This window comes from Glycine max, chromosome 13, assembly GCF_000004515.6.
Source record: "Glycine max cultivar Williams 82 chromosome 13, Glycine_max_v4.0, whole genome shotgun sequence".
Lineage (NCBI taxonomy): Eukaryota > Viridiplantae > Streptophyta > Magnoliopsida > Fabales > Fabaceae > Glycine > Glycine max.
The window spans coordinates 24093795-24098209 of NC_038249.2; the positions used below are offsets into that span (position 1 = coordinate 24093795).

Sequence of the window (4415 nt, forward strand, 5' to 3'; positions counted from 1 at the left end):
TGTCTGGCCCAGTTAAATTCCCATTCCAGATTTAAGATGCTTCACGAGCCCCTTGAGGTATATCTCGGCATATCCTAAATTCGCATCGAACTCGTTAGCGGCGGCGCTGGAGCTCGGCCAGCCAGTTTCGGTCACAATAATCGACACGGTCTCGTAGCCAGCAACGACGACGGCGGAGACTACGATGTCAACCATGACGTCGAAGGGGTTCCGGTACCAAACACCGGTGGTGAAGTCGTCGTGGAAGTTAAAAGGATGTTCTTGAAAAAGCGCGATTTCGAGAGGAATCTCGGGGTTGCGAGAGGAATCTCGGGGTTGAGGCGATAAAGATTGTAAGGGTAGAGGTTGATCAAAAATGAGGAGTTGGTGTCGTGAAGGAATTGGAGGAGTGGACCGAATAGGGTTGCGTCATTGGATTCTTGAAACTGTGCGTTTGAGGGAGGGAAAGAGGGGGGTGAGTGTGGTGACGAATGAGAAGGAGGTGGAGACCTTGATTCCCAAAATGAGAAGGTTCAAGAACTAGGGTTGGCGAAATGAGAAGGTGGGAGGATGCGTTTTGCTTTTTTTAATTACGACAATTTTTCACTAAAATCCGTCGTAAACTTTATTGTATATAACATTCTAAGGCGGTTTTTAATAACCGTCTTAAAATCTGCGTCGTAAAATATAATTTTTTTTACAATAATTAGAAAAATGTCACCGCACTACCTTTTAAATCGGGTCTACAATAATCGTCGTAGATCACACGTCATAAAAAATACTTTTTTTAGTAGTGAATACAATTTTAATATTTTTATTAAAATAAATATAAACAGTTAGAAGTCGTAATCTAAAATATAATTTCAATATCTTTTTAAAATTGTAGTTCTAAAGTCGTGTTTTAAAACATGATATTTTTATATAAAGTAATATTTTAAAACATGACTTATCAATGTAATATTTTCAAAATCTACTTATTTCTGTTTTTTTTTTAAATTACCCTATTCCTCTAAATTTGCCACCAAAAATCCTTTTGGTAGTAAGTATAGAATTTTTTCCTGGCTTGTAGCTTGATCTATGTATTTGTCCTTGAATTAAATGAAACAGAAATCAGTCTCTGCTGGGTGCTGGCAAGCTTGAGCCTCCTATTTTGATAAATTATTATTACTATTATTTTTATACATTTTTTTTTTATAATATCACATACATTTTAAGAATTTATCATAAAATTAAAAATATCATTTTTATATTTACATTTTTTATTTAATTTAAAAGACATTTTCGCAAAGTTACATAACATCATTTTTTACCTATTGAGGACTAAATCAGAATCCTGTACAAAAAAAAAAGACTAGACGACTAAACAGGGCCATATTGTATTTACAACGAAAGCGACACAACGTAGTGTCAGTTTTCTGCTGCATGGTCAAGTACGACAGTGAGGCTGCCCTGCAAATTTATTTAAAGAAAATTAACCCACAGTTACTGTGACATTCAAAGTAGCCACGGACCATGGTCTGGCATTTTAACCTTATAGGTAAATGGTTTCTACATAAATGCTGTCTCACATCATACCTATTAAACAGTTTATTTGTTTAAACTATTTTGAGATAACCAAAATTATTGATACAAGTAGTTTGCCATTTGGGTCTTTTAATTGAAATTTAAAATTTGATTTTCAATTTAAATATAAAGTTATAATTGGATGTATTATTTTATTTTTTTAGAGAAAATATCACTTTATTTAAAAATAGGTCAATCCGATAAAAATAAAATTAATTAAGTATTAAATAAGAACTTTCATATATTTTCTGGCTATAAAAAAACTATTTTGAGATGATAAAACATGTTTTGTTCCAAAGCTTTTTACGTTAAGCAAAAGCTATTATATGGTTGACTACAATATATATATAACACTTCGATTTAGAGAGAGACACTGGTGGATCCAAATTTTTTATTAAGTGGGGATAATAAATAATTTATGACATCTATGAAATAAATGATGCTTTTGGTCTCTAAATATATATAATTCTGACAATTTAGTCTAAAAAAATAAAATAATGATTCAGCCTTTAAATATGTAAAAAGTATGACAATTATGTATCATTGTTAAGTTTTGTGAAATTATTTTATCTTTAAGTTATAATATTTAAATACCAATTTAACATTAAAATAAGTTTTACATGTGAGTTAGACCTATAACTCACATTATAATATGGTATCAAAGCTCATTAATCTTAGTAATTATTATTGAACCTGATACTCACTATTAGTTCACCTACAAATGTTTAATCTTGTAGTAAACCTCACAATGGAGATATCAACTCTGACTTGTGAGGGGAATGTTAGAGATCTCATGTTAAATAGAGATGAGACCAAAATTGTATATAAAAGTTGGAAACAATCCTCCCCTTATAAGAGTTTTGTAGAGTTAAATTATACTTATAATTCATATTCTAAGAATCATTGTATTCCCTACAAAATATGAAGAAAGATCATTTTAATTACTTCCAACTTTTTTTCTTATAAAATATAAAATTACAATAAAAGTTATATTTCTCCTAAATGACTTAATTGTACTTTTTATCTCCAATTTTTAATTTTTGATAAATTTTATCTCTAACAAATTAGTTTTATATATTTTACTTTCAACTTTTAAAAAACTTTTAAATTTTATCCTCCTAGCCTACACTATACTCATAACCTAATTGCACTTTTACCCCAACTTTTTATTTATTTGACAAATTTTGCACCCTTTTTTTATTTTTTATACTAATTTTATCCTTAACTTTTTATTTTTTTTTAAAACTTTACTCCTAACTTTTGTACTTTTTGATAGATAAATAAAGAGTAAAATTTAAAAGTTACTTAAAAGTTTAAAATAAAATGTGCCAAATTAATTTATTAGAAGTAAAATGAAAAAAAATGAAAAAATCAGGATAAAAATGCAATTAATCCTAGATATTAAATCCTTTCTCGCTGGAGTAATTGCTGGCTACAACAGGTCCTCGATTCTCTACGTTTTAAGGGTAACCCTACACTCTAGATTTTTTTATTTTTTTTGGATTCCAGCAAATAAATTGATTAACCGCACAGGTAGTGCATTGTGCAAACAGAAAAATACAAATACAACGGATCTCCCCTGACCAGATATCGAAGATAAACCCAACACGACTAGCATACCAAAAGCATGAGTGTAGGTTTTTTTTTTTTAAACAATAAGATTTAATATGATAAAGCAAAGTAACTTTGGTTTGGTTTGGAAGTCTACTTATAGAGTTGAAAAAGTTATAGTGTGTTTGTTTAAGTGTTAAAAATGTTCAAACGTTAGTTTGAGCAAATCCATCAAGACTCATGTTTCTCTCTTTGAGTGTCTTGGATTGGAACTTGTGATAACGATAAATCAAACACTTAAAAGTTGGTTGAATTCTTTTTGCAAAACAAATTTATATTTTTTATTGTTTTAGATGCCTATTGGTTGGATCAATGGCTTTAGAAAGGTATTTGCTTTTTGATTTTGCTCAATTTCTTACTTGTAAGACATATTCATGATCAATGATAAATTGGTATAGTTATTGAGCATAATTGCAAGTTTGTTTCTCAGTCTAAATTGTTATTGTATGAATTCTTAGAGAAATCCAATGGACCAATGTAAAAAAAGCTAGGATCTTAATCTATTGGCAAACTTATGTACAATCTTACCCACGTTAATCCAAACATACTTTAAGTCTCAAGTGGATGGAGGCGCAAATTGTACTAATTAACTTACAAGTCTATATCTTGTTAATTTTTATTAACTTTTAGCCACTGTAACCAAGACTACACTAACCTAGCTTATAGGTCAATGTATACCACTAGTACAAGTACCAACTAGCTCATAGATCTTTGTTTTTCCTTATTTGCAATTGTTGTCAAAACTACATTGACTCACAGGTTGACGAGTACAATGGGAGTCAAAATCGAAAAGTACGTGAGTGGTTTATGACTCATAGAATGTTGTTGAGATTGCTTGTAAATATTCATAATAGTACTCTATATTTAATTCCTTTGGCAAATGATTGAAAGGACCTCAAAATACAAATATCAAGAATCCATTTGAAACAATGCACAATTTGTTAGATTAGCTTAATAAGGTAAAAGAGAAAGTAAAGGCCATACATATATATGATCTCATTTGTAAGGGTTTTTTAACCTGTGCAACTGTGCACAGGTTTTGAGTCATTAACTATCCACTTCCAATCAATTCTACATTAACTAATTAATAATGATTATTAGAAAAATATTCTTCTCTCTCGTATTTATTTTATCAACTTATATATCTCAATGTAATATCTCTCTTCCAACTTAAATAACACTAATAATTGATAGTTTTTTATTATTTTAGTGAGTAAATTCATAAAATAAATAAAAGCAATATTTTTAAAAAAAGAATCAGG

General features: G+C 29.7%; 1 pseudogene; it reads right to left on the reverse strand.

Annotated features, from left to right (window-relative positions):
* Window positions 1–4201, reverse strand: part of LOC121173273 (probable glucan endo-1,3-beta-glucosidase A6) — a 4491-nt pseudogene extending 290 nt beyond the window's left edge.
* Window positions 4202–4415: the final 214 nt, after the last annotated feature.